Genomic DNA, 22045 nt, shown 5'->3' on the forward strand with positions numbered 1-22045 from the left:
CTTCTCCAATAGAACATTTCCATCTTGTGTTTTAGATAATTTTAAAGTGGACTATTTTAGACCTTTTCTAGTTTGCCGAGATTCATAGTTGTTTACGTGGCTACACAAATGACTTGCAGCATTTCTACATAGAGCTGATAGTGTTTTGTGACACCAATTGCATTTAGCTTTCCAAGTACCATCTACACAAACTCTTTCAAAGTCTTGCCATACATCAGATTTAAGCTTCCTTTTACTACCAACCCTAACATCCTCATCTATTTCAACAGCATCATTGTTGGTGGTACCAGTACCTTGACCATCGATAGCAGTAGGTGCTATTACAACAGATGGTGTAGGAGTAGGATCTCGTGGCATAGATGATGGAGTTGGAGCTCTAGAATCGCGTCCACCACCACCACTAGCAGGTCTAGCACCACTGCCACTATCTCCCAGAGTTGACATTACAAATAAAAATCACAAAAACCTAAAATGGATTAACAAGTCCATGAACTAGTAGATCAAGCAAAGCAACAAGGGACTGAGGGTGATGCACATCGGTGTTGCCGATGGCCAAGAGCTTGCCACTGTCTCCCAGGGATGCCAGCTTGCTGCCGGTGCACCGCGTCGCTAGGCCAGCCGCGCTACACGCAGCCCTGTGGCCCTGGCCCCCGGCGGTCCGGCGCTTGGAGATTGGAGAGGAGTGAGGGCCTGAGGGAGGGTTAGAGGGGTGAGGGCCTGAGGGATAGGGACGAGTGAGAGTACCTAGAGGGGGGTGAATAGGTGATCCTGTAAAATATAAACACTAAATAGCCACAAACTTGATTATCAAGGTGTTAGTGTAGTCAAGTGGCTAAGAAACGTTCTCGTGCGAACAAAACAATCACAATAAGCAGCACACGAGACACGTGATTTTTATCCCGTGGTTCGGCCAAGTAATACTTTCCTACTTCCACGTTGTGGCGTCCCAATGGACGAGGGTTGCACTCAACCCCTTTTAAGCGATCCAATGATCAACTTGAATACCACGACTTTCTTCCTTAGTCTTTCTCCCGTTTGTGAGGAATCTCCACAACTTGGAGCCTCTCGCCCTTACAATGATGATCACAAAAGAAGCACAGAAGTAAGGGAGGGGAGAGCAACGCACACAAGACTCAAATCCACAGCACAACCACGCACACAAGTCACAACTTGAGCTCGAAGTACAACACACGGAGTTTGCAACTCAAATGGAGCTCAAATCGCTAACACAGAGAATCAAATGCGTGGGAGCGGAGTCTGGATGCTTTAGAATACTTAGAGAATGCTTTAGTGACTCCTCCATACGCCTAGGGGTCCCTTTTATAGCCCCAAGGCAGCTAGGACCGTTGGAGGCCAACTTGGAAGGCCAAACTTGCCTTCTGTCGAGTGGTACACCAGATAGTCCGATGCACCACCGAACAGTCACTATAGCTGTCTGTTGCGCGATCTCCCTTTTCTGTTGGTCCTTGGGGGTAGTTGGCACACCGGACTTTGTCTGGTGCACACCGGGTGTGCCCAACCGACCGTTGCTACGGGCCACGCGTCGCCCGCGGATTGCGCGGCCGACTGTTGCGCTGGCGACCGTTGGCTCACCGGACAGTCCGGTGAATTATAGCCACGTCGCCTTTTCCTTTTCTCGAGAGCGATGAGTTCGCCGCGGATGACTCACCGGACAGTCCGGTGCACCACTGGACAGTCCGGTGAATTATAGACGTACGCCGCTGTCGAGTCCTGAGAGCGGCCTTTCCACACGGACCAGCACACCGGACACTGTTTGGTGCACCACCGGGCATTTTCCTGTGCACCACCGGACAGTTCGGTGTGCCAGACCGAGCTGAAGATTGGCTGCACAGAGCCAAGTCTTTTTCTTTCCATCTTGTCTTCTTTAGTTACTGTTTCTAGCACTTGGATAATCATGTTAGTACACAAAACAATTTACCAAGTCTAGAAACATACCTTGTTATATGATTTGTACTTCTTGCTTGTTTAGCACATAACAACTCACTCACTATGTGTAGGACACTTAATCACCGAAACATTATAGAAATGGCCCAAGGGCACATTTCCCTTTCAATCTCCCCCTTTTTGGTGATTTATGCCAACACAACAAAAAGCAACAAAAGAAGTGCAACATCAATGCAATTGAAGACCAAATTGTTTTTGCACAAGTTTTGACATATTTGGATCATTCTTTGCCACCACTTGGTTTGTTTTTGTAAATCAAATCCTTTTTTCTTATCTCTAAGTCAAATACACTTGTTTGGGCGAATCAAGAGATATTCCAATGGAAAAATTGATCGAGTACCAAAAACTCCCCCTTTTTCCCATAATAAAAAATTCTCCCCCATAAGAGACCAATTTTGCAATAAGAGTATTTTGGACAAATCAAAAGTTCTAACTCTATTGTTTTCAAAATTCACAAGTGGTAGCTGATCCATTTGCTTTGGCCTTAATTTCTCCCTCTTTGGCATTAAGCACCAAAACGGAATCATCCTTGGCCCTTTAACCCCATTGCCTCACCAAAAATGTCAATTAAGAGCAAAAAGGGCAACTGGAGCATAAGAATGAACTTGGAGGTGAGTACACTAATACCGGAGTGCAGTGGAAGTCTTTGCATGGTCCAAGTTCACCTTTCCCTTTCAATGCACCTTTAAGACTACATCAAGTATACTCAAACACAAATGTTAGTCTCAAAGGGTCAAGTTGTAGCACATCTCCCCCTAAATATGTGCATCATTCACACATGGACTTGTGAGGTCCGGGTGTTGGGGGCCTTCGGCTTCCGAAGGTCCTCAAAAACATGATTTAACAATGTTTCTGGAGTAAAGTACATAAACAGGTATCTTCAGACTCGGATCAGAGCCACAGTATGAAGAAGCACAAAGAACACAAAGGTTGGCGCAGAGCCGAAGCTATGTGCAGGAGAGCTTCGGCACGATAGCAGAAAAGGAAACCGACTTAAAAGGGAAAAGGCTATTCAGACCTCGATGATTTACTATAGAGTCATTAGCAAATGTAAAGGGCATGGGTGTAATTTTACATGGGCTGCGCCCCGTGCCTATAAATAGATGAACAGTGCTCCCGTACTGTTCACGCTGACTTGGCATTTGCTTTTGCGTCACACTTGTACTTTTATCTTCCCTCAAGCCGAAGGTACATTGTAATTTAATATCATTTCTATTTTTCCATAATAATAAAATAGAAATGAGTTGATAATAATACATAATTGTTTATGTTATCTCTTATACTTGATATGGTTCCTTCTTCATTATTATGTGTTGTGATTATGAAGGTATGTCCTTCATAACCTTCGTCTGAAAATCATTATATCCCAAGGGAAAATAATGCTTCGAAGGACAAAGGACTTTAATGTTTAACAATTTTTGTGTTGCCTTGTTCTTAACTCATAGCATTTGAGAACAAGTCCCCAACATTGGCGCCCACCTCCGGTGAACTCTTTTCGACCACCTTCGGCAAGCATTGACCTTCGTCATGCCACCAAAGAAAGCTTCAGCGACAGGGGCTGCCGCTGGACCCGAACCAGGAGACCCTTTCTCTTTGAGAGGCCCGAAGCCAGAAGAGGAAGTGAAAGGGAAATGTGCCCTTGGGCCATTTCTAAGTATTTTGGTGACTGAGTGCCAACTCAAGTGCTTAAATGTGAATTTATGCCATGGATGAATAAAGTGCAAATCAAGAGCAAAGGTATGTTTCTAAGTCTTAGTACATTGGTTTTGTGTACTAATATACTTGTCTAAGTATTGGAAACAGGAAGAAAAAGAAAAGAAAAAAGTTGGCTATGTACAGCCAGAAGGCTGCTTCGGTCTGGAGCACCGGACTGTCCGGTGGTGCACCGGACACTGTCCGGTGCGCCAGGCTGCCTCGGCCGAAGAGGCCGCTCTCAGGAATTTGCTGACGGCGTACGGCTAAAATTCACCGGACTGTCCAGTGAGCCAACGGTCGGCCGGGCCAACGGTCGGCCGCGGATTCTGCGCGCGACACGTGGCCAAGCCAACGGTCGGAAGGGGGCACCGGACTGTCCGGTGTGCACCGGACATGTCCGGTGCGCCAACGGCTCCCAGATCTGCAACAGTCGGCTTCGCCATTTAAGGAAAGGAATCGGGCACCGGACACTGTCCGGTGTGCACCGGACTGTCCGGTGCGCCCGATGACAGAAGGCAAGGATGGCCTTCCAGATTTGTTCTCAACGGCTCCTAGCTGCCTTGGGGCTATAAAAGGGACCCCTAGGCGCATGGAGGAGAACACCAAGCATTCCTACAACATTCCTAAGCACCAAGACGATCTCACGCATTCGTTTCATTGTGATAGCAACTAGAGCTCTTGTTGAGTTGCGAACTCTTGGAGTTGTGTTGCGAGCTCTTGTTGCGACTTGTGTGCGTGTTGTTGCTCTGATCTTTTGAAGTCTTGTGTGCGTTGCTCATTCCCCCTTGCTCTGTGCTTCTTTGTGAACTTCAATTGTAAGGGCGAGAGGCTCCAAATTGTGGAGATTCCTCGCAAACGGGATTGAGAAAAAGCAAGCAAAACACCGTGGTATTCAAGTGGGTCTTTGGACCGCTTGAGAGGGGTTGATTGCAACCCTCGTCCGTTGGGACGCCACAACGTGGAGTAGGCAAGCGTTGGTCTTGGCCGAACCACGGGATAAACCACTGTGTCATCTCTGTGATTGATCTCTTGTGGTATTGTGTTGTTGAGACTCCTTTCTAGCCACTTGGCATTTATTGTGCTAACACTTAACAAGTTTTTGTGGCTATAAGCTTAAGTTTTACAGGATCACCTATTCACCCCCCCCTCTAGGTGCTTTCAATTGGTATCGGAGCCGTTCTCTTCAAGAAAGGGACTAACCGCCCGAAGAGATGGATCCTAAAGGGAAGGGAATCGTGATCAACGACAAGGAAAAGGAGTCCTTCGTCAACGAGCCAAAAGATGACAAATCCAACGACTCTGGCTCGGGCCACAGACGTAAAGATGGGAAGAAGAAGAAGACAAGACGTATCAAGGAGATCGTCTACTACGACAGCGACGAGTCTACTTCTTCTCACAAGGACGACGACTACGACAAACAAAAGACGGTTAACTCAAACTTTTCTTTTGATTATTCGCGCATTCCGCACAGCTCAAATGCTCATTTGCTCCCCATTCCACTTGGCAAGCCTCCTCACTTTGATGGAGAGGACTACGGATTTTGGAGTCACAAAATGCGTACACACCTATTTTCTCTCCATCCAAGCATTTGGGAGATTGTGGAAAGTGGAATGAAATTTGATAGCTCGGATAGTCCTTCGTTTATTAATGAACAGATCCATAAAAATGCACAAGCTACTACTGTGTTGCTAGCCTCTTTGTGCAGGGACGAGTATCACAAGGTGAGCGGCTTGGACAATGCCAAGCAGATTTGGGACACCCTCAAGATCTCTCATGAGGGGAATGATGTCACATTACTCACCAAGATGGAGTTGGTGGAGGGCGAGCTCGGACGATTCGCGATGATAAGGGGCGAGGAGCCGACGCAAACATACAACCGGCTCAAGATCCTTATCAACAAAATAAGGAGCTACGGAAGCACGCGATGGACGGATCATGACATCGTCCGCCTAATGCTAAGGTCATTTACCGTTCTTGATCCTCATCTCGTGAACAATATTCGTGAGAATCCCAGGTACACAAAGATGACGCCCGAGGAGGTACTCGGAAAATTCGTAAGTGGGAGGATGATGATCAAGGAGGCAAGATACGTGGACGACGCCTTGAATGGACCGATCAACGAGCCTCAACCCCTTGCTCTCAAGGCAACAAGAAGCAAGGAGGCGCTACCTAGCAGGGTGGCACAAATTGAGGCGGCCGGACTTAATGATGAAGAGATGGCCCTCATCATCAAAAGATTCAAGACGGCGCTTAAAGGTCGCAAGGGACAGCCAAGCAAGACCAAAGCCAAGGGGAAGCGTTCGTGCTTCAAATGCGGTAAGCTTGGTCATTTCATTGCTAACTGTCCCGACAATGATAGTGATCAGGACCAAGGGAACAAGAGGGAGAAGAAGAAGAATTATAAGAAGGCAAAGGGCGAGGCTCATCTTGGCAAGGAGTGGGATTCAGACTGCTCCTCGTCTGACTCCGACAATGAGGGACTCGCCGCCACTGCATTCAACAAGTCATCCCTCTTCCCCAACGAGCGTCACACTTGCCTCATGGCAAGAGAGAAGAAGGTAATCACTCGTAATGATGCCACTTATGATTCTTCTAGTGACGAAGAGTCTAGTGATGATGAAATAGATTACTCTAGTTTGTTCAAGGGATTGGATAGAAATAAGATTGATAAAATCAATGAATTGATTGATGCCTTGAATGAAAAGGATAGGCTTTTAGAAAAGCAAGAGGATTTGTTGTATGATGAACATGATAAGTTTGTAGAGGCACAAAAATCCTATGCTTTAGAAGTTAAAAGAAATGAAGTGCTTTCTAGTGAATTATCTTCTTGTCATGAAAACATTGCTACTTTAAAGAGTGTTAATGATGACTTAAATGCTAAACTAAAAGTAGCTAGTAAATCAACATCTTGTGTAGAAATTGTTGAAACGTGCACTAGGTGTAAAGATCTTAATGTTGATGCTTGTAGTAAACATCTAGTTTCAATTTCTAAATTGAATGATGAAGTGGCTAGTCTTAATGCTCAACTTAAGGCTAGCAAAAGCGAATTTGATAAGCTAAAATTTGCAAGGGATGCCTACACGATTGGTAGACACCCCTCAATTAAGGATGGACTTGGCTTCAAAAGGGAAGCCAAGAACTTAACAAGCCATAAGGCTCCCATTCCCACTAAGGAGAAACGGAAGGCCCCTATGGCTACTAGTGCTAAAAAGAACCATGCCTTTTTGTATCATGATAGGAAAAATTCTAGAAACGCTTTTAGAAGTTATGATGCTTTTGATTCTTATGCTATGACCGCTTCTAGTTCTCATGTTGTGCATGATAGAAAGGTTGGTAGAAGAAATGTTATTCACAATATGCCTAGGAGAAATGTTGTTAATGCTCATAAGAAAGTTCATGGACCTTCTACAATTTATCATGCCCTAAATGCTTCCTTTGCTATTTGTAGAAAGGATAGGAAGATAGTTGCTAGGAAGTTAGGGGCAAAATGCAAGGGAGACAAAACTTGCATTTGGGTCCCTAAGGATATTTGCACTAACCTTGTAGGACCCAACAAGAGTTGGGTACCTAAGTCCCAAGCCTAAATTTGCCTTGCAGGTTTATGCATCCGGGGGTTCAAGCTGGATTATCGACAGCGGATGCACAAACCATATGACGGGGGAGAAGAAGATGTTCACCTCCTACGTCAAGAATAAGGATTCCCAAGATTCAATTATATTCGGTGACGGGAATCAAGGCAAGGTAAAAGGGCTAGGTAAAATTGCAATCTCCAATGAGCATTCTATCTCTAATGTGTTTCTAGTGGAGAGTCTTGGATATAACTTGCTATCTGTTAGTCAATTATGTCATATGGGATATAACTGTCCATTTACAAATGTAGATGTGTCTGTCTTTAGAAGAAGTGATGGTTCACTAGCTTTTAAGGGTGTATTAGACGGCAAGCTCTACTTAGTTGATTTTGCAAAAGAGGAGGCCGGTCTAGATGCATGCTTAATAGCTAAGACTAGCATGGGCTGGCTGTGGCATCGCCGCTTAGCACATGTAGGGATGAAGAACCTTCACAAGCTTCTAAAGGGAGAACACGTGATAGGTTTGACTAACGTACAATTCGAAAAAATAGACCTTGTGCAGCTTGTCAAGCAGGTAAACAGGTGGGAGGAGCGCATCACAGCAAGAATGTGATGACCACTTCAAGACCCCTGGAGCTGCTGCATATGGACCTCTTCGGACCTGTCGCCTATCTGAGCATAGGAGGAAGTAAGTATGGTTTAGTTATGGTTGATGACTTTTCCCGCTTCACTTGGGTGTTCTTTTTGCAGGATAAGTCTGAAACCCAAGGGACCCTCAAGCGCTTCCTCAGGAGAGCTCAAAATGAGTTTGAGCTCAAGGTGAAGAAGATAAGGAGCGACAACGGGTCCGAGTTCAAGAACCTTCAAGTGGAGGAGTTTCTTGAGGAGGAAGGGATCAAGCACGAGTTCTCCGCTCCCTACACACCACAGCAAAATGGTGTGGTAGAGAGGAAGAATAGGACGCTAATCGATATGGCGAGGACAATGCTTGGAGAATTCAAGACCCACGAGTGTTTCTGGTCGGAAGCCGTGAACACGGCTTGCCACGCCATCAACAGGGTCTACCTTCATCGCCTCCTCAAGAAGACTTCGTATGAGCTGCTAATCGGTAACAAACCCAATGTATCTTACTTTCGTGTATTTGGGAGCAAGTGCTACATTCTAGTAAAGAAGGGTAGAAATTCTAAGTTTGCTCCCAAAGCTGTAGAAGGGTTTTTGTTAGGTTATGACTCAAATACAAAGGCGTATAGAGTCTTCAACAAATCATCGGGTTTGGTTGAAGTCTCTAGCGACGTTGTATTTGATGAGACTAATGGCTCTCCAGGAGAGCAAGTTGTTGATCTTGATGATGTAGATGAAGAAGACGTTCCAACGGCCGCTATGCGCACCATGGCGATTGGTGATGTGCGACCACAGGAACAATTGGAGCAAGATCAACCTTCTTCCTCAACTATGGTGCAACCCCCAACTCAAGACGATGAACAGGTTCATCAACAGGAGGCGTGTGATCAAGGGGGAGCACAAGATGATCATGTGATGGAGGAAGATGCGCAACCGGCACCTCCAACCCAAGTCCGAGCGGTGATTCAAAGGGATCATCCTGTCGACCAAATTTTGGGTGACATTAGTAAGGGAGTAACTACTCGATCTAGATTAGTTAATTTCTGTGAGCATTACTACTTTGTCTCTTCTATTGAGCCTTTCAGGGTAGAGGAGGCCTTGCTAGATCCGGACTGGGTGTTGGCCATGCAGGAGGAGCTCAACAACTTCAAGCGCAATGAAGTTTGGACACTGGTGCCTCGTCCCAAGCAAAATGTTGTGGGAACCAAGTGGGTGTTCCGCAACAAACAGGACGAGCACGGGGTGGTGACGAGAAACAAGGCTCGACTTGTGGCAAAAGGTTATGCCCAAGTCGCAGGTTTGGACTTTGAGGAGACTTTTGCTCCTGTGGCTAGGCTAGAATCAATTCGTATCTTGCTAGCATATGCCGCTCACCATTCTTTCAGGTTGTTCCAAATGGATGTGAAGAGCGCCTTCCTCAACGGGCCAATCAAGGAGGAGGTGTATGTGGAGCAACCCCCTGGCTTCGAGGATGAACGGTATCCCGACCACGTGTGTAAGCTCTCTAAGGCGCTCTATGGACTTAAGCAAGCCCCAAGAGCATGGTATGAATGCCTTAGAGACTTTTTACTTGCTAATGCTTTCAAGGTTGGGAAAGCCGATCCAACTCTGTTCACTAAGACATATGATGGTGATTTGTTTGTGTGCCAAATTTATGTCGATGACATAATATTTGGTTCTACTAACCAAAAGTCTTGTGAAGAATTTAGCAGGGTGATGACGCAGAAATTCGAGATGTCGATGATGGGCGAGTTGAACTACTTCCTTGGGTTCCAAGTGAAGCAACTCAAGGACGGCACCTTTATCTGCCAAACAAAGTACACGCAAGACTTGCTGAAGCGGTTTGGGATGAAGGACGCCAAGCCCGCAAAGACTCCGATGGGGACCGACGGACACACCGACCTCAACAAAGGAGGTAAGTCCGTTGATCAAAAAGCATACCGGTCCATGATAGGTTCCTTGCTTTACTTATGTGCTAGTAGACCGGATATTATGCTTAGTGTATGCATGTGTGCTCGATTTCAATCCGATCCTAAGGAGTGTCACTTAGTGGCGGTGAAGCGAATTCTGAGATATTTAGTTGCTACGCCTTGCTTCGGGCTCTGGTATCCAAAGGGGTCTACCTTTGACTTGGTTGGATACTCAGACTCCGACTATGCTGGATGTAAGGTCGATAGGAAGAGTACATCAGGGACGTGCCAATTCTTAGGAAGGTCCCTGGTGTCGTGGAACTCTAAGAAACAAACTTCCGTTGCCCTATCCACCGCTGAGGCCGAGTATGTTGCCGCAGGACAGTGTTGCGCGCAACTACTTTGGATGAGGCAAACCCTCAGGGACTTTGGCTACAATCTGAGCAAAGTCCCACTCCTATGTGATAATGAGAGTGCTATCCGCATGGCGGAAAATCCTGTTGAGCACAGCCGCACAAAGCACATAGACATCCGGCATCACTTTTTGAGAGACCACCAGTAAAAGGGAGATATCGAAGTGTTTCATGTTAGCACCGAGAACCAGCTAGCCGATATCTTCACCAAGCCTCTAGATGAGAAAACCTTTTGCAGGTTGCGTAGTGAGCTAAATGTCTTAGATTCGCGGAACCTGGATTGATTTATAGCATACATGTGTCTATGCCTTTGATCATGTTCCTTTCTGCATTTTGTTGCTTATTATGGTGCTCAAGTTGTACAAACACTCCCTGGACCTCACAAGTCCGTTGCAAAGTGATGCACATGTTTAGGGGGAGATGTGTTACAACTTGACCCTTTGAGACTAACCATGTGCTTGAGTTGATGATTTAGTCTCGAAGGAGGATTGAAAGGGAAAAGGTGAACTTGGACCATGCAAGACTTCCACTGCACTCCGATGAGAGGGTAACTTATTCCAAGTTCATCTCTATACTCTTATTGCCTATTTGCTCTTAATTGAAGATTTTGGTGAGGCAATGGGGTTAAAGGGCCAAGATTGATCCCGTTTTGGTGCTTGATGCCAAAGGGGGAGAAAATAAAGGCCAAAGTGATAAATGGATCAGCTACCACTTGAGAAATTTTGAAAAAGTAGATTAGAGCTTTTGTGTTGACAAGGCCAAAGTGATAAATGGATCAGCTACCACTTGAGAAATTTTGAAAAAGTAGATTAGAGCTTTTGTGTTGACAAAACTCTTTTATTATTTCTCTTGTCAAAAGTTGGCCTCTTGTGGGGAGAAGTGTTGATTATGGGAAATAGGGGGAGTTTTTTTGAAATCTTTGATCAATCTCTTTTGGAATGACTCTATTTATGCTTCAACATGTGTGTTTGACTTAGAGATAGGATTTTGTGGTTGATTTGCAAAAACAAACCAAGTGGTGGCAAAGGATGATCCATATATGCCAAAATTGAATCAAAATCAATGTGAGTTTTATTTGAAGTGATTTTGCACTTGTTCTAGTTCCTTTATGTTGTGTTGGCATAAATCACCAAAAAGGGGGAGATTGAAAGGGAAATGTGCCCTTGGGCCATTTCTAAGTATTTTGGTGACTGAGTGCCAACTCAAGTGCTTAAATGTGAATTTATGCCATGGATGAATAAAGTGCAAATCAAGAGCAAAGGTATGTTTCTAAGTCTTAGTACATTGGTTTTGTGTACTAATATACTTGTCTAAGTATTGGAAACAGGAAGAAAAAGAAAAGAAAAAAGTTGGCTGTGTACAGCCAGAAGGCTGCTTCGGTCTGGAGCACCGGACTGTCCGGTGGTGCACCGGACTGTCCGGTGGTGCACCGGACACTGTCCGGTGCGCCAGGCTGCCTCGGCCGAAGAGGCCGCTCTCAGGAATTTGCTGACGGCGTACGGCTAAAATTCACCGGACTGTCCGGTGTGCACCGGACTGTCCGGTGAGCCAACGGTCGGCCGGGCCAACGGTCGGCCGCGGATTCTGCGCGCGACACGTGGCCAAGCCAACGGTCGGAAGGGGGCACCGGACTGTCCGGTGTGCACCGGACATGTCCGGTGCGCCAACGGCTCCCAGATCTGCAACGGTCGGCTTCGCCATTTAAGGAAAGGAATCGGGCACCGGACACTGTCCGGTGTGCACCGGACTGTCCGGTGCGCCCGATGACATAAGGCAAGGATGGCCTTCCAGATTTGTTCTCAACGGCTCCTAGCTGCCTTGGGGCTATAAAAGGGACCCCTATGCGCATGGAGGAGAACACCAAGCATTCCTACAACATTCCTAAGCACCAAGACATCGATCTCACGCATTCGTTTCATTGTGATAGCAACTAGAGCTCTTGTTGAGTTGCGAACTCTTGGAGTTGTGTTGCGAGCTCTTGTTGCGACTTGTGTGCGTGTTGTTGCTCTGATCTTTTGAAGTCTTGTGTGCGTTGCTCATTCCCCCTTGCTCTGTGCTTCTTTGTGAACTTCAATTGTAAGGGCGAGAGGCTCCAAATTGTGGAGATTCCTCGCAAACGGGATTGAGAAAAAGCAAGCAAAACACCGTGGTATTCAAGTGGGTCTTTGGACCGCTTGAGAGGGGTTGATTGCAACCCTCGTCCGTTGGGACGCCACAACGTGGAGTAGGCAAGCGTTGGTCTTGGCCGAACCACGGGATAAACCACTGTGTCATCTCTGTGATTGATCTCTTGTGGTATTGTGTTGTTGAGACTCCTTTCTAGCCACTTGGCATTTATTGTGCTAACACTTAACAAGTTTTTGTGGCTATAAGCTTAAGTTTTACAGGATCACCTATTCACCCCCCTCTAGGTGCTTTCAGGAAGGCCACTAGTCCAACACCCCAGGAGGACGAGTTGGACCAGGAAATCAGGAACATGGAGATGCTTCATCAACAAGTACAAAGGAAGAAGGAGAAGATGGCTCGATTAGCCGACCTTCAAAGGCAGATTGACGAAGCTACTGAAGAAGTACGCCATCTCGCCCAGGATGAGCAAGAGCGAAGGCCCCAACATAGGGAGCTTCACCAAGAAGGCTTCTTCAATGAGGATGAATGGTATGAGGATTTCCATCATGGAAATTTTTCTTTTGATGATGCTTCTCCTCTATCAGTAGAACTGCAGGCTACACCTTGGCCCCCATCTTACAAGCCACCCCAACTCCCCATGTATCACGGGCACTCAGATCCGAAGCAATTTCTGATGAGCTATGAAGCAACCATATCTTCATATGGAGGCAATACCGCAGTCATGGCGAAATCTTTCGTCATGGCAGTCAAGAATGTTGCGCAAACCTGGTACTTCTCTCTTCGGCCAGGAACGATCACATCATGGCAGAAGCTGAAGGACATGTTGATCACCAGTTTCCAAGGGTTTCAGACGAAGCCGGTTACCGCTCAAGCTTTGTTCCAGTGCACGCAAGATCACGAAGAATACATCCAGGCGTATGTCCGAAGATTCTTGCGTCTGAGGGCACAAGCGGCAACGGTGCCCAATGAAATTGTCATTGAGGCCATGATCAAGGGGCTTCGGCCGGGACCTACGGCCCAATACTTCTCCAGGAAACCCCCTCAGACCCTAAAGAAATTGCTTCAAAAGATGGATGATACATCCGCGCTGATAACGACTTTCATCAAAGAAGGGAGGAAGCCTACAGGTTCTCTGAGATCACCAGGGCTTCGGAGGGAGAGTCCACCCAAGGCACGTCGGATCAATCCACTCCTCCCAGAATGACGACAGAGGAAGTCAACAATAGAGGCCACAGTATTCCTCGCAAGCTTCGGGGCAGCAGCAAAGCTATCTTCGGCCGCCAGCTCCAAGGGGCAGAGGCGCCAGGGCTTCGGAGGAAGGTTTGGGGATCAGCCCAGGAAAATTTATTGCTTATTCTGTGGTGAGGACAACGGCCATACTACAAAGATGTGCCATGTCACCATTCAGAAACAGAAGAAAATAGCAGAAGCTGCAGCTCAGCAGAACCAGCCAAAGCAGGTCATGCATACTGCTTCATATCACTCGCCCTACATACCAGAGTATGTGGGTAACCATCCTGCAGCGTTTGTTGCTTCGGCCAGTCAGCCACAGGCATCCTGGTCACAACCTCCACCTCCGCCACCACTACAACCTGCATATTCGCACGGCCAACAGCCAGAAGGGGGTCAACAGACCCATCAGCAGAGAGACTTCAGGGAGGAGTCCAAAGCTCGCACAGTCAACAGCACTGTGCCAGAGTCGAAGCATATCTACTAAGAGATATCCTACCCCTGAATCAGTTTTTACATTTATTGTCATTCTCTTTCTTACTAAAGAACAGTTGTTGAAAACTTAGTTTTCTTGGCGTTTTTAATTCCTTGTAATAGCTTCGTTTTTGTCATAGTGAAAATATATCTTCTCCACAGACTTACGGAGTCCAAAAAGTTGTCGAGGCACAAAAAACCGTTTCCAAGGCACAAATATCTTCGAAGTTACAAAAAGTCGTTCCACAGAACGCATCGTAAGTTTGCCGAAGCTACAAAAAGTCGTTCCTAAGGGAGCGCAGTGTAAGTTTTCTGCTCAAAAATCGTTCCAAAGGGAATTCAGAGCCAAATTCCGCGGAAATATAAGGCAAAGCGCGAAAAGTCAACGCGAATACCGCCGAAATAGAAGGCGAAGAAGTTCAAAAGACGTTCCTAAGGGAATGCAGAACTTACAGCGAAAAGTCAGCGCTGATACACCGAAAAATAAGCGGTGAAGCCGAAAAATAAACGGCAAAGAGATTGTGTATTCCGTTGTGGGGATGTGTGTGCGTCTTCAGCACAAATATCATCTTGCACGGCATAACATCATCACATCAATTGCATAACCTAACATCATACATCATTTTGCATCAATGGCACAAGAAGGGGGTACAATGTCAACCTTCGGAGAATGTATCGAAAAAGTGAAATTGTGCTAAGGCACAAAATAAGTTTTGAAGAGATACAGATTTATCAGCTCTAATATGGAGGAAAAAGTGTATTGTCAACGAAGCATCAGTGTTATGGCGACGTTTGAAGCATTTTTTATGAAGGACTCTGATATCAAGGAAGGAAAAATATCATTGACGAAGCACTAATGTTTCTGCGACGATTGGAGGATTTTTCACGAAGCATAAAAACTCTTTTTTACGAAGCATGAAAAGAAGGGAAGGTGTTTTTTTGCCGAAGGCTAAAAAACGGTATGTACAATAAAAATTTCATGCATCGCAAAGTGAAAGTCGCCTAGAGGGGGGGTGAATAGGGCGAATCTGAAATTTACAAACTTAAGCACAACTACAAGCCGGCTTAGCGTTAGACATATAAACAAGTCCGAGAGAGAGGGCGCAAAACAAATCGTGAGCAAATAAAGAGTGAGACACGATGATTTGTTTTACCGAGGTTCGGTTCTTGCAAACCTACTCCCCGTTGAGGTGGTCACAAAGACCGGGTCTCTTTCAACCCTTTCCCTCTCTCAAACGGTCCCTCGGACCGAGTGAGCGTCTCTTCTCAATCAAACGGGACAACAAGTCCCCGCAAGGACCACCACACAATTGGTGTCTCTTGCCTCGGTTACAATTGAGATGAACACAAGAAAGAATGAGAAAGAAAAGAAGCGATCCAAGCGTAAGAGCTCAAATGAACACAACAAATCTCTCTTCTCTAATCACTAAAGCTTTGTGTGGAGTTGGGAGAGGATTTGATCTCTTTGGTGTGTCTTGTATTGAATACTATAGCTCTTGTAAGGTGTAGAAGTGTAGAAACTTGGATGCCATTGAATGGGGGGTGGTTGGGGTATTTATAGCCCCAACCACCAAAAATGGTCGTTGGAAGTGTGCTGTCGCATGGCGCACCGGACAGTCCGGTGCGCCACCGGACACTGTCCGGTGCGCCAGCCACGTCAGCAGACCGTTGGGGTTCGACCGTTGGACCTCTGACTTGTGGGGCCTCTGGGCTATCCGGTGGTGCACCGGACAGGTCCTGTAGACTGTATGGTGCGCCAACTGCGCGTCGTTTGTCCTCTGCGCGCGCAGGCGCGCATTTAATGCGTTGCAGTCGACCGTTGCACGCGAAGTAGCCGTTGCTCCGCTGGCACACCGGACAGTCCAGTGAATTATAGCGGAGCGCCCTTGGAATTTCTCGAAGGTGAAGAGTTCAGCCTCGAGTGCCCTGGTGCACCGGACACTGTCCGGTGGTGCACTGGACAGTCTGGTGCGCCAGACCAGGGTGGCTTTTGGGATGTCTTTTGCTCCTTTGTTTGAACCTTTTCTTGGTCTTTTTATTGGCTTATTGTGAACCTTTGGTACCTGTAAAACTTATAGACTAGAGCAAACTAGTTAGTCCAATTATTTGTGTTGGGCAATTCAACCACCAAAATTAATTAGGAAAAAGGTGTAAGCCTAATTCCCTTTCAATCTCCCCCTTTTTGGTGATTGATGCCAACACAAACCAAAGCAAATATAGAAGTGCATAATTGAACTAGGTTGCATAATTGTAAGTAGAAAGGTTACTTAGAATTGAGTCAATATAAATTCTCATAGGATATGCATGGATTGTTTCTTTATATTTTCATCATTTTGGAGCACACTTGCACCACATGTTTTGTTTTTGCAAATTCTTTTGTAAATTCTTTTCAAAGTCTTTTTGCAAATAGTCAAAGGTAAATGAATAAGATTTTGAGAAGCATTTTCAAGATTTGAAATTTTCTCCCCCTGATTCCAATGCTTTTCCTTTGACTAAACAAAACTCCCCCTCAATAAATTCCTCCTCTTAGTATTCAAGAGGGTTTTAAGATACCAATTTTTGAAGGTGCTATTTTCTCGAAAATAAGATACCAATTGAGAAAATAAGATACCGATTGAAAAATTCATCATTTCAAGACCTTTTAAAATTTTGAAAATTGGTGGTGGTGCGGTCCTTTTGCTTTGGGCTAATACTTTCTCCCCCTTTGGCATGAATCGCCAAAAAACAGATACTTTGAGTGAAATATAAGCCCTCTAAACTACTTTCTCCTTCTTTGGCAAACAATACATGAGTGAAGATTATACCAAAGTTGGAGAGTTGCTCGGAGCGACGACGAAGGATGAGTTATGGAGTGGGGTGGAAGCCTTTGTCTTCGCCGAAGACTCCAATTCCCTTTCAATACACCTATGACTTGGTTTTGGAATTCACTTGAAATCACATTAGTCATAGTATATAAAAGAGATATGATCAAAGGTATATTTATGAGCTATGTGTGCAAAACATCAAAAGAAATTCCTAGAATCAAGAATATTTAGCTCATGCCTAAGTTTGTTAAAGGTTTGTTCATCTAGTGGCTTGGTAAAGATATCGGCTAATTGATCTTTAGTGTTAATAAATGCAATATCGATATCTCCCTTTTGTTGGTGATCCCTTGAGAAATGATACCGAATGGCTATGTGTTTAGTGCGGCTATGCTCAACGGGATTATCCGCCATGCGGATTGCACTCTCATTATCACATAGAAGAGGAACTTTGGTTAATTTGTAACCATAGTCCCTAAGGGTTTGCCTCATCCAAAGTAATTGCACGCAACAATGACCTGCGGCAATATACTCGGCTTCGGCGGTAGAAAGAGCTACAGAATTTTGCTTCTTTGAAGCCCAAGACACCAAGGACCTTCCCAAGAACTGGCAAGTCCCCGATGTGCTCTTTCGATTAATTTTACACCCCGCCCAATCAACATCCGAATAACCAATTAAATAAAATGTGGATCCCCTAGGATACCAAAGCCCAAACTTAGGAGTATGAACTAAATATCTCAAGATTCGTTTTACGGCCGTAAGGTGAGCTTCCTTAGGGTCGGCTTGGAATCTTGCACACATGCATACAGAAAGCATTATGTCCGGTCGAGATGCACATAAATAGATTAAAGAACCTATCATCGACCGGTATACCTTTTGATCGACGGATTTACCTCCTGTGTCGAGGTCGAGATGCCCATTGGTTCCCATGGGTGTCTTGATGGGCTTGGCATCCTTCATCCCAAACTTGTTTAGAATGTCTTGAATATACTTTGTTTGGCTAATGAAGGTGCCTTCTTGGAGTTGCTTCACTTGAAATCCTAAGAAGTACTTTAACTCCCCCATCATCGACATCTCGAATTTTTGTGTCATGATCCTACTAAATTCCTCACATGTAGATTTGTTAGTAGACCCAAATATGATATCATCAACATAAATTTGGCATACAAACAAATCATTGTCAAGAGTTTTAGTAAATAAAGTAGGATCGACTTTGAAGCCATTAGTGATAAGGAAATCTCTTAGGCATTCATACCATGCTCTTGGGGCTTGCTTGAGCCCATAAAGCGCCTTAGAGAGTTTATAAACATGGTTAGGGTACTCACTATCTTCAAAGCCGGGAGGTTGCTCAACATAGACCTCTTCCTTGATTGGTTCATTGAGGAAGACACTTTTCACGTCCATTTGGTAAAGCTTAAAGCCATGGTAAGTAGCATAGGCAAGTAATATACGAATTGACTCAAGCCTGGCTATGGGTGCATAGGTTTCACCGAAATCCAAACCTTCGACTTGTGAATATCCCTTGGCCACAAGTCGGGCTTTGTTCCTTGTCACCACACCATGCTCGTCTTGCTTGTTGCGGAAGACCCACTTGGTTCCTACAACATTTTGATTAGGACGTGGAACCAAATGCCATACCTCGTTCCTAGTGAAGTTGTTGAGCTCCTCTTGCATCGCCACCACCCAATCTGAATCTTGTAGTGCTTCCTCTACCCTGTGTGGCTCAATAGAGGAAACAAAAGAGTAATGCTCACAAAAATGTGCAACACGAGATCTAGTAGTTACCCCCTTATGAATATCGCCGAGGATGGTGTCGACGGGGTGATCTCGTTGGATTGCTTGGTGGACTCTTGGGTGTGGCGGCCTTGGAACTTGTTCATCTTCCTCATCTTGATCATGGGCATCTCCCCCTTGATCATTGCTCTCCTCTTGAGGTGGCTCAACATCTTGATCTTCTCTTTCATCATTTTGAGCCTTATCCTCGTCTTGAGTTGGTGGAGATGCTTGTGTGGAGGAAGATGGTTGATCTTGTGCATGTGGTGGCTCTTCGGATTCCTTAGGACACATATCCCCAATGGACATGTTCCTTAGCGCGACGCATGGAGCCTCTTCATCACCTATCTCATCAAGATCAACTTGCTCTACTTGAGAGCCATTAGTCTCATCAAACACAACGTCACAAGAAACTTTAACTAGTCCTGAGGACTTGTTAAAGACTCTATATGCCCTTGTGTTTGAATCATATCCTAGTAAAAAGCCTTCTACAGTCTTAGGAGCAAATTTAGATTTTCTACCTCTTTTAACAAGTATAAAGCATTTGCTACCAAAGACTCTAAAATATGAAATATTGGGCTTTTTACCGGTTAGGAGTTTGTATGATGTCTTCTTGAGGATTCGGTGTAGATACAACCGGTTAATGGCGTAGCAGGCGGTGTTGACCGCCTCGGCCCAAAACCGATCTGAAGTCTTGTACTCATCAAGCATGGTTCTTGCCATGTCCAATAGAGTTCTATTCTTCCTCTCCAGTACACCATTTTGTTGTGGCGTGTAGGGAGAAGAGAACTCATGCTTGATGCCCTCCTCCTCAAGGAAGCCTTCAATTTGAGAGTTCTTGAACTCCGTCCCGTTGTCGCTTCTAATTTTCTTGATCCTTAAGCCGAACTCATTTTGAGCCCGTCTCAAGAATCCCTTTAAGGTTTCTTGGGTATGAGATTTTTCCTACAAAAAGAACACCCAAGTGAAGCGAGAATAATCATCCACAATAACTAGACAGTACTTACTCCCGCCGATGCTTATGTAAGCTATCGGGCCAAATAGATCCATGTGTAGGAGCTCAAGTGGCCTGTTAGTCGTCATGATGTTCTTATGTGGATGATGAGTCCCAACTTGCTTCCCTGCCTGACATGCGCTACAAATCCTGTCTTTCTCAAAATGAACATTTGTTAGTCCCAAAATGTGTTCTCCCTTTAGAAGCTTATGAAGATCCTTCATTCCAACATGTGCTAGTCGGCGATGCCAGAGCCAGCCCATGTTAGTCTTAGCAATTAAGCAAGTGTCGAGTTCAGCTCTATCAAAATCTACTAAGTATAGCTGACCCTCTAACACTCCCTTAAATGCTATTGAATAATCACTTCTTCTAAAGACAGTAACACCTACATCTGTGAAAAGACAGTTGTAGCCCATTTTGCATAATTGAGAAACGGAAAGCAAATTGTAATCTAAAGAATTTACAAGAAAAAAATTGGAAATTGAATGGTCAGGAGATTGTCACACCCGTTTCCAAAGGGCAGAGCCGGGTGCATAGCATATGTGTGCCAGGATCTATTTCCACACATATGTTGACGTCACAAGTGTAATATATCAAAAGAACAATGCATAAGAGCGTAAATAACGATTATATTAACATATTACACTTCAAACAGACATAATGTCTTAACCTTTATTCATCAAAGTACAGCGAAACAAGGACATCCATCCACAGGAAGATGACCGGGAGTATCACTAGACTAGCATCCATGGAGTTTAGCATCATATCTTCATCTGTAAACTTCTGATCAAAATTAAGCAAGGGTGAGCTCACTTATGGTCGGGGCTCAGCAAGTGGGGGGAAAAACTAATGCAAGGTAACAAGGTGAGGCTAAGGTTGAGCAGTAAGCATTTTAGTTGGTCAACATTTTATTAACAACACCTGTCTTACTAATAAGTGTGAATCCCAAGTATTCCCATTAAACAAAGGTATAAGAATATATCAACAACACTTAAGTGAAACCACTTAAGCAAACCATTGGCAGATCATCGGATCTCGATTTATTTCCATCTTTAAGTTCAATTATCATGTGAGGAGTCCAGGCCGCTCATAACCGTGAGCACGGCTGATATATCAGTTTTACACTCTGCAGAGGTGGCGCATCTTTACCCATGAGTCGCGATTCCCTTCTAGCCCGGGTTAGCTAGACCCGTATTCACTTCCGAGGTGAATGGCTAGGGTCTCACTACGAGGCTTCTCCCTAGAGTCCTCATTACGCAAATGCTGGAAATGGTCAAACTGCATAAGGCACACCTACCGTAACCAACTTATAGTCCAGACTACAGGGTAAAGCTTTGGGAACTATGCCCGTATCCAATCTGCCTGAGCCGGAACTATAAGAGCTTGCCAGATGCCCCCATTCCTGTCGACCACGACCACCACCCAACATAAGACTTCCCTAGTTATTTAGCCAAGACCAGAGCCATGATAGTTCTCATGGTAGCACTGTTTTCCCGGGTGGTCACTCCATGTTCCAATTAATATGCAATAATCTTGTTTAACCATCGGGTTAACAACAATAAAGTAAACTTACCATTTGGAACATTAATATCATAAGCGGGAGTGACTGCATAAAGTTAAGTTGTAGCAATAGCATAGCTACTTGGTTAAATCATAATCCCAGGTTAAACAAGGAGTAAAGTTGGAAAGGTTATCTAAATAGGTAACCCGTCAAATTATGCATATATATCCAAAAGAATAAACTTTATTAAATGTATTGTTTGGGATCAAACAGAGTATGCAGAGGGAGAAGTCCACTGGCCTTGCTTATTGAAAACTTGAGTTTCTTCCACGAATCGGAATTGATCTTGATTCTTAACTACTAGATCAACCATTGAATATCACACAAACAAACAAGAAGAACAAACACCACTCAATAACATACCATATTCAACATACGTAAAGCTAAAAGAAAGCCTAACGAAAAGAGCGTTCGCTTTTAAAGAACATCGCAAGTAATGGTTATAATAAGAGGGTATTCTTTTCAAAAATGTGTGATCTATAATTTATAAAACAAGACATGAGCTTAAAATATATTAATTAAAATATACAAATATTTGGTTCACCAAATTAATCTTTTATAAAACATCATACGTGATATGTCTAATATTAAAGGTTTATAAGAGGATAAAACACATTTTAACCATATTAAACCATTTTAACATTTTACAAAAGATATATGTTATATCTAATGTTAATGGGCTATTAATCATGTTATTAATTGTAGAAGCATTATGGAGCATATTATAAATATTCTTAACCAATCACTTAGGACAAATTAAGATATAAGTCTAAATAGGTTTTATGTGAAAAGATTATTATTAAACACCTATTTATGGAAAGTTATGATATATGCCTTAAATGAACTTTTATGTAAAAGACAATGAACAAACAACTATCTTTTAATTTCATTTAAAAACACATAGCCTATATT

This window comes from Zea mays, chromosome 5 (assembly GCF_902167145.1).
Source record: "Zea mays cultivar B73 chromosome 5, Zm-B73-REFERENCE-NAM-5.0, whole genome shotgun sequence".
In the NCBI taxonomy this organism is placed as follows: domain Eukaryota; kingdom Viridiplantae; phylum Streptophyta; class Magnoliopsida; order Poales; family Poaceae; genus Zea; species Zea mays.